This window comes from Artibeus jamaicensis, unplaced genomic scaffold (genome assembly GCF_021234435.1).
Source record: "Artibeus jamaicensis isolate MK-2021 breed Jamaican fruit bat unplaced genomic scaffold, CSHL_Jam_final contig_432, whole genome shotgun sequence".
Classification (NCBI taxonomy): Eukaryota; Metazoa; Chordata; class Mammalia; order Chiroptera; family Phyllostomidae; genus Artibeus; species Artibeus jamaicensis.
The window spans coordinates 11,035,980-11,048,416 of NW_026521828.1; positions in this window are offsets into that span (position 1 = coordinate 11,035,980).

The following is a 12,437-nucleotide window of genomic DNA, read 5'->3' on the forward strand; positions in this document are numbered from 1 at the left end:
TCAGTATTGGCAACCAGAATCAAAGACCAAACATTACAAGAAGATAACCCTGTGCTCTTATCATTTAGAAAAGGATTTGGGGAGCTTTTGTGCCAGGAACTGGAGATTAGGTAGTTAGATAGATAGATATTTCACAGAGGGTAATACTAACCATAGATTTGAGCACCACCTGTGTTAACTAACTGTAACCTCGGACAAGCTACTTAATTACTCTGAGTTTTGATTTCCTTTTCTGACAAAAGGGGATAAAAATAACAATACCTACTGACTTGTGATAATTAAATGAATAATGTGAAATACTTAACAAACTACTTGGTATGTAGTTAAGTAATCAGTTCAAGTGTAAGTTGCTATTGTCCCTTTGTCATCCTGTTCTTTCCACAGTTGTACAATACTTATACAGATGTGGGCCAAGAGAACTAAGCCTAGCAGTTCTATTCATTTTTTTAGCAGCTTTATTGAGCCATGATTCAAAGCTCATACAAATCAGACATTTAGACTGTAAAATTCACAGATATGTGCAACCATCATCATAGACAATTTTAGAACATCTTTATTACCCCCAAAAGGAGCTCTGTACCCTTAATGCTGCTCATTTTTGATGATGCTTGCAGGTCTGAAATTTATGGTGATATCTTGGGCTAATTGCTTCCAGAGTTGTTTGGTGATTCCTTTCCCTGTGAAAGGCCACTTTTCTGACAGCTGTGGGCAGTTGGTCTATTGTGGGTTAATTCTCAGGCACCCACAAATGTGACCATCTCAGAAGCTGCCCCTAGCTTTTGATTTTTACTTATAGCCAGAATGTGTGGCCACCTATTCTGCTGGGTGGAGATGTTCTAGGATAAGTATTCCACAGAAATGTCTCTAGCAACAATTTGTTTGGCAAAAATATTTCCATGTGGATTGTCTTAGTTTGTTTTAGTCTGGGCCACTAAAAAACATACCATGGACTAGGTGACCTTAGCAATATTTATTTCTTAAAGGTCTAGAGGCTTGGAAGTCCAAGATCAAGGAACCAGCAGTTGGAGTCTGGTAAAGACCTGCTTCCTACCTCCTGTGTTTTGGCCATGTTCTTGCTTGGCAAATGGGCAAAGAAGTTCTCTGAAGACACTAATCCCATTCGTGAGGACTCCACACTCATGATCTAATCACCTCCCCAGAGCTGCACCTCCACATATGATCACACATTGGAATTCACATATGAATTTAGGGGAACACAAATAGTGTTAGTCTGCAGCATCCTGTTCCTAGTCCCCATAATTCATATCCTTCTCTAATGAATAATAAATACATTCATTCCATCCGAATAACCTCAAAGATCATAACTTGTTCCAATACCAACTTTAAAGTTGAAGTTCAACTTCTCATGCAAATATCACCTACAACAGATATGGGCGAGACTCAAGGCGTGATCCATCCTGAGGCAAGTTGTCATGAATGGCCAGACTCTGCAGGTGTTGAGATGGCTGCAGGATTACTCTCCTCATCAAATGGCTGCTTGCCCACACCATTGTTGTCGTTTTCAGTGTGGATTAGGCTGACAGTTCTACAAATCTTTAAGGTCTTTCTTTGTGATTGCCAGTTTCATCTTTTAGTCATTTCTCTTTTGTTTCATTTCAGCAGTCTGGAAGAGCCAAGTGGCACCTTCAACACATCGCTTAGAAGTTTCCTCAGCTAAATATCTGATTGGAGCACTTGCAAATTTTCCCTACTACTAAACACTAGTGACTAGAAGGCAAACACGATTCAGCCAAGTTCTTTGCCAATTTATAACAAGGATCACCCTTCCTCCTGTTCCTAGTAACAGGTTCCTCATTTCTGTCTGACTTCTCACTGGAATTGCCTTTAAAGTTTCCTTCATGGTGATACAGGCTTTTTCTAGCACACCCTGCAAAATTCTTCTAGCCTCCCTTTTTTACACAGTTCCAAAGCCACTTCTGCATTTTTAGGTGTTTGTTGCATGGTGGCACCCAGCTCTCTCTATCAATTATTGCTTTAGCCAGGGTTCTCTAGAGAAACATAACCAATGGGAGATGACAGATAGGTGATAGATAGATGATAGATAGATAGATAGATAGATAGATAGATAGATAGATAGATGATAGATAGATAATAAATTGGTTCAGGCCCTGGATGGGTAGCTTAGTTGGTAAGAGAGTCCCTGTATGCCAAGGTTTCAGGTTCAATCCCTAGTCAGGGTACATACAAGAATCAACTGATGAATGCATATATAAGTGGAACAACAAATCGATGTTTCTCTTTCTCTCCCTTTGTCTCTCTCTTCCAATCCAAAAATCAATCAATAAAAGAATTTTTAACTGCCTTATACAATTATGGAGGCTGAGAAGTCCTGAGATCTGCCCTGTCCAAGCTGGAGACCCAGAAATGTGGAAGGTGTGATTCAGTCCAAGTCAGCAGGACTGGGAATCAGGAGTGTGGAGGGTTCAGAGAAGATTCATGTCTTAGCTCAGTTGATCAGGCAGGAAGGACTGAGTTTTTCCTTTCTTTGCCTTTTTGTTCTATTCTGGCCCTCCAAAGATTGGATGATGACCACCCACATTGGGGTGGGGTGAACAGCTTTGCTGAGTCCCCCAATTCAAATGCCAGCTTTATCCAGAAACACCCTCACAAACACACAGACAATATTGTTTAGCCAACTACCTGAGCTGCCACAATCCAGTCAAGGGGATATATAAAATTCCCATCACACAGATGATTTCTTTCTTTCCTGTTGGGCAATGACTTTCACTGACGTTCTTAATGAGAGGTTTTCAGGATTGCCAAGATTATTGGTTAAAGCCCCTGTAACTACCAAGTTAATCATTTGAGACGGAGAGTGGGCAGATCTTTTCTAAATACTTCAGAGAAAAGAAATGCAACTTAAGGAAGAATATAATGGGAAAAACAATCATCAAGTCTAGCCTTGTTTTAAAAGACAGATATATTTAGATTCTAACCATATTTATTGGTAATGATATTAGTAATGATCTGTGCCAGGAAATGTACTAAATTCCTTACATGTGATATCTCATTTAACCCTCACAACCATCTGTGGGTTGTGACAGTTGGTAATTTACAACTGAGGAACCTAAAACATAATTTTATGTAAGTGTTCCAAGAACATACAGCTAGTCAGTGTCAGCAGTGTTAAGGAAAAAAAAAATGCAATCAGTCCAGTTTCAGGGCATATGGCCTTACAGCCCATTTTTTTCTTTGTTGTACTCTTGAGTTTCTTGGACAAGTCCCCTTTTTCCTTCCTAAGTAACTATTTCTCAACTTATCATGAGGATATACAAATTTCATAGCATCTACCTTACTGAAAATAATAAGGAATGAATGACTGTCAGCATTTATGTGAGTAGAAGAGATTATCCTTGACTTAATCTGATCCCCTTAAAGAATATTCTATCAAATGTTAAGCCAAATAAAACATTCCTTTATTATGTAGGCCAAGGTCGATTTATAAGTTGGTCATCTGTCACAACTAGAGTTTTTCAGAAATCTTGAAACCTGTTTGCACAATGTGAACATGAGATAAATATTTTCCAAGTGAATAAACTCAGTTCAGTTAAGCTGTTACTTTATGCCCATAGAGGCAGCTCTGCTGTCCACCGAGCCAGTCAGGACTCTCTTGCTTGACAGAAAAGCAGAATCCCAACTCAAACTGGCTTATAAAAAGTGGAAATTCTTTGGCCCATATAAATGAAAAGTCCCATAATGAGGACCTTCGTTATGTACAGTGCAGTTAGTGTTGCTGTTTTTGCTTCTGTGTGTCTATCCTTCTCTGTGCTTGTTTTTGCTCGGTGTTGGCTTCATAGCATACATTTCCCAGAAAGGCCAGAAGAGTCCCAAAATTATTGTTGGTGTGAGTGGGCTTGGGTCTGTTCTGACCTTGTCACTGAAACAAGATGATGCAGCACCCTGATTGGCCAGGTCTTGTGTCCCCTCCATTTCTTTAGCTGAAGGGTCTTATCAGTCTCACTTGAAAGGCCTGGACTGACCATGAGAGAGGATGGTTTTCTAAAGGGGAAGTTAGTACCAACTGCAGGATGCTACATAGGCAAGGGTGAAACACTTACTGCTCAACTTTGAATCATCTCTTCTCTGGGATAAAGAGCTTAGTTTTTCAAATGACAGGATTCAGAGCCCTTTCCTCTGACTAACTTTAAAGGGTTTGTGTTTCCTCTAACAGATTGTGACCAAGATGTTGAATAATGTATAGACCAGGTAAGAAATTGCTGAAGGGAGTTTTCTTAGGGTGTGCATGTGTATGTGGGGTGATGGGGATAATTGTTATAATCTTGGAGCAGAACAGTCAAAATGGAGAGATGACTGCTTCTTTAAGGTTTTAGAAGGAATGAGTGGGTATGAAAAAGTAGGGAGACAAAGTTAGGATTAATGTAAGGTAAAACATTTCAATTCATGTTGTTCCCCAGTATTTTAGAAAGCTATGACTGGAGAAGCCCATAATTATTTCAATTAACTATGTAGCATTTAGTATGCATCAGGCAGTGTTCTATACTATAAATCTTAATTTATCTAGTCCTGAGGGCTATTATCCCCACTCTCCACAAGAAGAAACAGCCTAGAAAATTTAAATAACTAACTGAAAACCACTCAAATACTAAGTGGTAGATTCAGGAAACACAGGTAGCCTGTGTTCTCAGTCATTACTGTAGGGGAACTTAGACAATTGGAAGATAAAGTCAAGGACATCTATAAAGTAGAAAAAGAACACCAATTTGGAAAATGAGAGAACAAATTAGTCATTCTAGGATAGCCACCACACCGCAAAGGAGAAAAATGTTGAAGAAATAATACAGGAAAAAAGACTCCTAAACACAAAGAAGATGTTGCTTGCTGATCAAAGCCTCTACTTCATTATTATCAAGTTCCAAAGCAGTGAGATAAAAAGAACCCATAGTTCCTGGAGTAGGGAATTCAGAAATAAAAATAGAAATAACACCAGACATTAGCTAAAGTTAGAACCACACATAAAGGAATAAGAGGTATAGACTTTCATTTGTAAAATAAATAAGCCATGGAGGTGTAGTGTATAGCTCGGGGAATATAGTCAATAATATTGTAATAACTTTGCATGGTAGCAGATCGGTACTAGACTTAGTGTGGTAATCACATAGTAAGGTATATATATTGATAAATGTGAATCACTATATTGTACAACTGAAACTAATAATGTGTTATATATCAACTATACTTTGATAAACATTTTGAATAAAATAATATGCTTTTTAAAACTTGTGCATATTAAAGAGAAGAATGACTTATGCAAAAATTATTATTGTTTAAGTGAAAATTATTTTAAAAAATTAAAAGATTTGAGGGCAAATTAGTTTCACCTAGGTTTCTCTACCAAGCCAAATTATTAACCAAGTGAAAAGGTACAGATGTGAAGTTGCACAAAGAATTTACCTATAAGCACCCTCCTGAGGAGGCTGTGGAGGGTGTATTCTACAAAATGGGGAATGAGTCAGGAGAGGGAAGACCTGGGATCCAGGAAAGAGGGGACCTGACACAGAAGAGAGAGTTTTTCTGAAAGATAGCAAAGGAAATGTCCTAGGGCAAAAACTGTTCTGCAATCCTAGAGTGCACAGTTTCTACAGAAGCAGGTTTGCTAGAAAAGGATGAAACAAATATTTACCCAGTGCAGTTGGCTATCCTGAAAGAGAGATAGCAAAGGAAAACAATAAGGTAATTATTAACTTCAAGAAATATACACAAACATACAAGAAAATATAATCATAGTTCGCATTTTCTCAGTGGGAAACAACATACTCTTACACTAATACTCATGAAGGCATGTTGCAGATGTGGTTAACATTACAATGAGTTGACTTTAAGAAGAGAATAACCTGATAATCTGGGTGGTACTCAGAGAATTCAAACCAGTTTGCCTGAGGAAGAATAAATTCTACCTGTGGACTGCAAACTCAGCTCCTGCCCCAGAGTTTCTAGCCAGCAGGCCTGTCCTGCAGATTTTAGTTTCTTGAAATAAATTTTCTTGTGTGTGCATTTGTGCATCTTTGTGTGTCTCTTCATATATATATGTATCTGTGTGTATATATATATATATATATATTCATATTCACACTTACTCAAGTGAATGAATACATATATGAAGATGTTCTCCATTGACTTAAAGAGGGAGGAAGAAGCCATGAGCTGCAGAAGGCAAACTTTAGGAGCTAGAAAACTCAGGAGGTGGATTCTTCCCCCCTTGAGTGTCCAGAAGAAACGCACCCTTGATTTTAGCCCAGCGAGACCCACTTTGGACTTCTGACCTCTAGAACCACCAGATAAGAAATCTGCATTGTTTTAAGCCACTGAGATTATGATAGACAGTAACAGCTACAACAAGAATGTAATACACTGTGCATCATCTCCCACAATCTATGTTGCCATCCATGTGGTCGTCCTCTGCTTTCTACCCAAGGGACCTGAAACATAGAGGCATCATGTGACTTAGCCCAGACCAGGGAGTGGCTGTACTAGATAGGACATGCATCTAGTTCTTGAAACCAGCCGGTCCAGGGTTCTCTCTTCCTCATCCACACATCCTTAGCACATTCAGAAGCTGACTGTGTGTCTCTTCAAGGACATCTCTAGTTTTCATGCATTCATAACAAAACGAACAAGAGGAGCAATTAAGGAAAACAAAACTCCTAGGTTTTCTAGCTGCTGCTTGCTGTGTTGGTGAATGCCTTGTTGGGTAGCACTGGGCGATTAATCGTATAGTTCATCACTGTGAACCAAGAAGGAGGCCTTCCCAAGACGCGCCAGTCTGTAAACACCAGCAGCTGATCGATGCTGCTTTGACAGAGTGCTGCCTTCTTTTTACACAAAGGCCTTTTGTGAACCTTTCTGACACTCAACAGACCGCTGATCATGCAAAAGGCATTTTGAATTCCTAAGCGAGTCTCCCTTTTGTGAAAGCAGTGTTTTTTTTTTTTATGTTTGAAAGAGTGAATATATTTTATACTTTTTCATAAAAATTACCTGTTATAATGGAATTTTCTTTTTATAGTTTTTATAATTATGATTAATGATAGATAACACAATTTCAGAAATATAATTATAAGGCAAAGCATCACATGCAATTTTAAATTGTAGTGTTAAGTTGTGTTTTAAATTGATCCTACATTTGAATCAATATATTTAAAAATTCTAAGTCTTCCTATAGAATTCAGTTTTAAATGGAATATATGTATATGACTATTTTGGGAGGGTAAAACCATTAGAGATCTTCACTTTGTTTTGCCTGTTAGACATCCTTATCTTTTGTAAAGCTTTTTTTAATGGAAAATTTCAAATATATAAAAAAGCATCTGATATAGTATTATACTAGCCTCCCATTACCCATTTTCAACAATCATTAATTCAGTCTATTTGTCTTTTATTTACCCCTGACTCTCAACATGTTGTTTGGGGAATAGATTTAATTTGGGGGATGGGGAATGAAATATTTTCTATTTATCAAAGGGAACCATTTATATCAAAGCAAGAGTTTGATAAACTTTTTTCACATCTTATTGTCTGAGAACTAGATGCTTCTACATTTCTTCAAAGCATTTCTAAAGTGTACTATCTTATCAGTTAGCTCACCATGTTGATCTCTTGCTGTATGTGAGGAAGAGTACTAGGCTTGATGATACAAGTGTGACTAAGATGAAATTCTAGTGCTTTAAAAGTCATTATCTAGTAGGGTGGACAAGTACATATAGGAATATGTGATGGGAATAACGATAGAGTCATAGGAGATTGTGTAACAGGAATACGGAACCCAGTCTCAGAGGGCGATGAAAGGTGTGAAAACAACCAATGTCTATATGGAGACTAGATGGGTAAACAGGACTAAGACATAAGGAGGTTGGGGTGGGAGAGAGCTCATGATCTGCTGGGAGAGAAAAGCTCTGTGCAGATCTGTGCATGGGGAGTTGTGTCTTGTACCCACAGCTGTAGGGAGGATGCTGAAGGACCAGGTGAGAAGAGGTGAGGCCAGGGAGGGGAGCAAGGAATTTGGGTTTTGTCTAAAGCTTGGGGAGCGTCTTTAAAGAGTCTAGTATGTTGACAAGACATGTCAGGGAGAGTGTTGTCCTCGTCTAATAGTGAGGAAAACTGCTCGGAGAGACTTCATCACTAATTAGCAACACCAGACAATTAGTCATACCCATCCACGGGCCCCTGGCCTTCTGACTTCAGGTCCAAGGCGTTGCCATCTTCTTGTTTTTTGTTTTGTGTTTTTTATTCACATGTTTTAATCAATAAAGGCTGCCAGTAATTCCCTCGGTTGCAATGATGTTGTCTTTGTCATTAACCCCTGGTATAATGGGACATAAAGCTGAGAAGTAAGGCTCCTGAGTCCAATTTCCTCAGCAGAAGTTATTGCAGAACTATTCAAACCATTGATAATCTGCTGGTTAGTCTGCAGTGCTCATTCCCCTGGGCCGTTATGTCTGTTATCTTATATCCTGAAATTAGGACACTGAGTGACTCAAGCCCAAGGACTTGGGGGCAGTACAGTTTTACTGGGGGGAAAAGATTAGGTGTGACATGAGGACGGAGGGACTCAGGGACATAAGGGAGGCATTCCAGCTCCATGAGCTGGGGGACTTCAAAGAGCTTTCCTGCTGGGGTACCAGGGATAAGCAAATGAGAAGAGGGGAATATGGACTTGTTTTTCTGGTACTGCTCTGGAGCGGGCGTCAGTAAACTTCATTCCACAGATCGACCTCAATCCACTGCCAGCCTTTGTAGAGACAGTTTTAGAGCAACACAGCCCTTCTCATTCGTTTGCATGTTTCACGTGGCCCCTTTTATGCTACATGGTGGAGTTGACTAGTTGCAACAGAGAGAGTATGACCTGCAAAGCTTAACACATTTACCCTCTGGTGTTTTACAGAAAAGTTTGCCAACCTACCCTATTGAGGAAGGGTCCCTGAGGATAGATCTCGGAGTAGATTGTGCTCTGAAATCTGCAAAGCACTCTTAAGGATGGTGTCTGTAGGGAGTTCACATTCACATAGAGCCTTAGTTACGACAGGGGTGAGGGCTTCCTTGACCTTATAAGTTTGCTTCAGATGAGATATTTGAAGAAGTTTCTTTTCAATTTCTTAAACCCCATTTCCCTTGAGACTGCCAAACACGAGTTCAGTGGTGGAGCAAGTGCACTTCTCACTCTCTAGGGACTAGTGAATTTCCACTCCCATGTGGCCTTTGCTTAATGGTATTAGAGCAGTGAACAGAGCTTTCTCTTCCAGCTGTGAGGCATCTGGCTTGGGTCTGTCTTCTCCTCTTTGCTTCAGTAGCCTTGATGTTCCTGCTGTGTGTTCTGAACAGGGCTGGCACCAATCTTTGCCTCAGCAGTGCCGTTGCAGGTGCTGCTGGACCCACAGCGGCCCAATCCATCTTCCTGCTGGCTCAGTGGGCTTGCCCTCTGTGTGCCTGCCTGCCCTTGGGGAAACGGCAGAGTTGGTACTTTGACTATGAAAGCTCACAGAACTATACACTAACTCGATTTCATTAATTCACCTCTTGTGGCGCCTGCTCTCAGCATGTATGAAGAGAGAAGGCTGAATGACATGCTACTTAAGTCAGTGAAAGGTCTTTCCTGGTCCAAAATATTTGATCTACTGACCCTGCTGTGGCACTTGAACTATCCCAGTTTGGATTAAGAAGCCAAAAGCACTTATTAAAATGATAATGCTTCCCTATGCCGAGTTAGTCAGCCAGCCACTAGCTGCCACTTAAGCTAAACATGAGTGACTCTAATGGAGTAACAGTAGGAGAAATCAGAATCTCCAAGTAAATGGGGCAAGTGAGTTTTGAAAGGGAGAAGAATCTGAGGGATGCTGGGAATAGACAGGCCCAACTGATACATTCAGAAGGACATACATAGATACTGCGTACAAGGGAGACAGGTTACAAATTGGAGGAAATGCCTTTACATATATTTTTATAAGTATAAAAATACGTGCAAGGCCTCTTGTGTCAGAGGCCTCCATGCCTTACAAACATTATTATTGCCTGTGCTATGAGAGAGGTTGGGACGTGCTGTATTGTTGGAGACCAGTTTGTCTTGGCCTGGCAAATGTGACTCAGCTCTGTATGGAAAACCTACAGAAGTGAAGTGGTGGGCAGGAGCCAGACCTTCAAACCAAGTTTTCCCGTGGGAATCAGCCCTAGAAAATGCATACATATTTTTATGGCTTGTTCTTGCTAAAACTCCATCACCCTGTTCTAAAACAACAAATGTGTATTGTCTATCTTCAAGGTAATTTCCAAAGCCTGTATGAGCTCTCCCAAGGACAGAGCTAATCAGTGCATCATCATTCCCCTCTGCATGTTATTTTCATTTTCTTAATTATACCTAAAATGTAGACAATAATATTCTAAGTAATAGATAATAAATCTGTCTATGATATAAGACCCCAGGAAAACAATAAAAGCCTGCCCAGGCAAGGGTCGGGGAGCTCCCCTCTTGTGGGAGTGACTGAGGCACCCATAGGCACTCTCCCCTTGAGAGAGTAGTTGTGCCTGTTCCCTTTTTCTCCACAGGATTGTTGTCCCCTGTGCATTGATTCTCGCCTTAAGCCACAACAGGTGGACTTTGCTGCCCAGGGTCCACCACACTGTATAGTGGGGGAATGGAAAGGTGAAATTGAAAGAGTTAGGACAGTGGTAAGATACAAGATGAGATGATCATGGAGAAGCCTTAAGATTTGGGTCTTAATTCTAAAAGCAAATGTTCTGCCACTGTCTGCCTGCATCCCATAGTCTCTTGGGACCTCAGTTTCTGTCTTCCAATTTGGACCAGATAGTCTCTTTGCTTTCCACTCTGTGGTGAAGTCGAGTTTGAAGAGGCAAACTTGTTGACAGATGAGACCATGGGGGGGAGGGACAGAGAGAGTCTCGATTCCCTTGGATACTGCAGAGAATGGCTAACAGCCTCTGGGACCAGCATCTAGGCCTGCTGTCCTCACATCCCAGTATTCCCAGAATGTGCCCTGGAAAGTACTACTTCTGCAGATATCAATAGACCCTCACACAGAGAGAAGGGCTCTGTGGCTAAATATGTTTGAGAAATAAGGTTAGAAATATGGGGTGTGTACATATCTAGAGGTCTTGGAACATGAGGTCTAGCCATTTAAATAGATATTTATAAAGAAACTCATAGAAGCTATTATGCCAGTGGCCGAAGGTACAATCATGAGTGTCAGAAGATAGTTATTGATCAAATAATCAGACAAATGTATTTACAAACCAGCCAGTGCTCTACAGGGAGACACTTCAGTTCTCTGGGAGTGTGTGTCAAAGGGCCCTGGTGGTGCAGAGGTTCAGATGACCTCTGGGATGAAAGGGATCTTGAGCTGCTAACTGAAGGATAAGTGTAATTCACTAGCTAAAGAGCAGTCCAAGCAGGGTGACAGCATGCAGCAGAGAGGGCGTAGTACATTAGAGCAGAAAGTTCCAGTGAGCGTGGCGAGGTCCACAGGTGCTTCCCTCAGCTTGTTTGGGAGCATCATTGACAAAAACACAGTCCCATCCCAAAAACCAACCCCTTTTCTGGAGTTAGCATTTCTCCCCAGACTTCCAATACTTTGGGGCTATTCTGCCTCCACTGGCCATCTCTTACTATGTGGCCTGTGAATTTCATGCACACACGTACACACACACATTTTCCTTAGTGTCATTTAGTTAAGGCTACATCCAGAGCCCACTCATTAGAAATGCCTCCTTGAGCAAATACCAAAGTTTCATATGTTTTAGGGGTGATGCTAGATTTTATATTCTTTTCTATGGATATTTCTATCCATGTGTCAATATAATCCTAATTATAGGGTTTTAATATTGTGTAACACTATTCTTTTTTCCTTGCTTTTCTTTTTCATGGGTTCCTAGGTAGTTCTTGGTTGTCAGACCAAGTCTTTCTGCCACCAAATTATACATTTGCATCTAGTGTGTTTTCCTGGAAGGTTTTGTGTCCCTTTGTGGATTATGTTACTACAGAGAAATTTATTGCAGACCTTTCTGTGCTGGTCTTTGTGTAAAGTGCAAGAAAAGTAAGCACAAATGAGAGTTCTGACTTCACTGAGCTTAGAATAGAGCCCTGGTAGTTTTCTGAACATGGACTACACAGGGACTGCAAACACTGTGAGCTATCCCTTCTCACCTGTGTTCCTGGATATTCCACGATGACTCTCAAGGGCCTTCAGGTTAAGAACCAATAGACTCTGAGTAAAACCAACAAAAAAGGTCCTCTTTCTACGTGGCTGGAGGATGTTTGGTCATTTCCCCCTTAATGCCTGTCATGTGATTAATCAAATATTGTTGAAACTGGAAGTGGCCTCAGAGGTACTAATCCTGTCTGCTTACTTAATTTATGGGGAACTTTAGGCCCAGATGTGATACAATCTCCT